The following is a 905-nucleotide window of genomic DNA, read 5'->3' on the forward strand; positions in this document are numbered from 1 at the left end:
TGTTAAATCCTAATTCCAAATTCCGTGGGGGAAATATTCTTATTTAAGTAATTGCGCTCAAGCTTTCCCATCTGGTTCAATTAGCCATGATCTTGAGTGTGCAATCACAAAGTTAAAAAAATGACTTTTGGGAGCTCACTCCTATGTATTCGTAGCGGGAGTAGACATTAGCTATTTTCAGAGAAAACTAGATGAACTGGACAGACACATCAATACCCCACTATTTTTTTTTTGAAACTTTAAAATCCCTCAAAAACTGTTTATTATACAGGTGAATTTTGAGTCATGATGGGCTTATCGGTAGGATTTCTGGTAGCGAGCCCGGGCACCGGGGCCTCCAAACTTTTTGGACTCGCAGCGACGAGGATCAGCTACCAGCAGGGTCCGGTCATACTGGATGAGGATGTCTTTGATCTCCTTCTTGGAAGCCTTATCCACGTATTTCTGGTAATAGGCCACCAGGGCTTTGGAGATGGACTGACGGATAGCATGAATCTGGGCCACGTGACCACCACCTTCACACGGACACGGATGTCTACACCAGCAAATCGCTCCTTGCCAAGAAGCAGAACTGGCTCCAGCAGCTTGTACTGTAGCGTGCGCGGCTCAATCATCTCCAGGGGCCGCAACCGGAAAAGGCAATACCCCACTATTCTTGATCGTTCTTTACGTAGGCAACATCCCTTTTTTTAAAAAACAAAAAGATCTCTAAATTAACAATACAGATAGGTTATAATTAAGCATAGGGAAGGGTTTTTTATAAATTCTGAAACTATCCCAATACATTTGATATAACATATTTGCATACAACTTTTCAGGAATTCCTTTATTGCACAATATGGAATGTATCTTTATAGAGTTATACAGGGTGATATTAATGGCCTGTTTTCTAAGGAGTGAGAAAA

The 905-nt window shown here is 41.5% G+C and overlaps 1 pseudogene across 1 annotated transcript; it reads right to left on the reverse strand.

Annotated features, from left to right (window-relative positions):
* Positions 1 to 223: 223 nt before the first annotated feature.
* On the reverse strand, positions 224 to 621 carry LOC100602505 (annotated as a pseudogene). Its single transcript, XR_004028771.1, has one exon. The product of XR_004028771.1 is annotated as a 40S ribosomal protein S16 pseudogene (transcript).
* Positions 622 to 905: the final 284 nt, after the last annotated feature.

Source organism: Nomascus leucogenys, chromosome X, assembly GCF_006542625.1.
Source record: "Nomascus leucogenys isolate Asia chromosome X, Asia_NLE_v1, whole genome shotgun sequence".
NCBI classification, from domain to species: Eukaryota; Metazoa; Chordata; class Mammalia; order Primates; family Hylobatidae; genus Nomascus; species Nomascus leucogenys.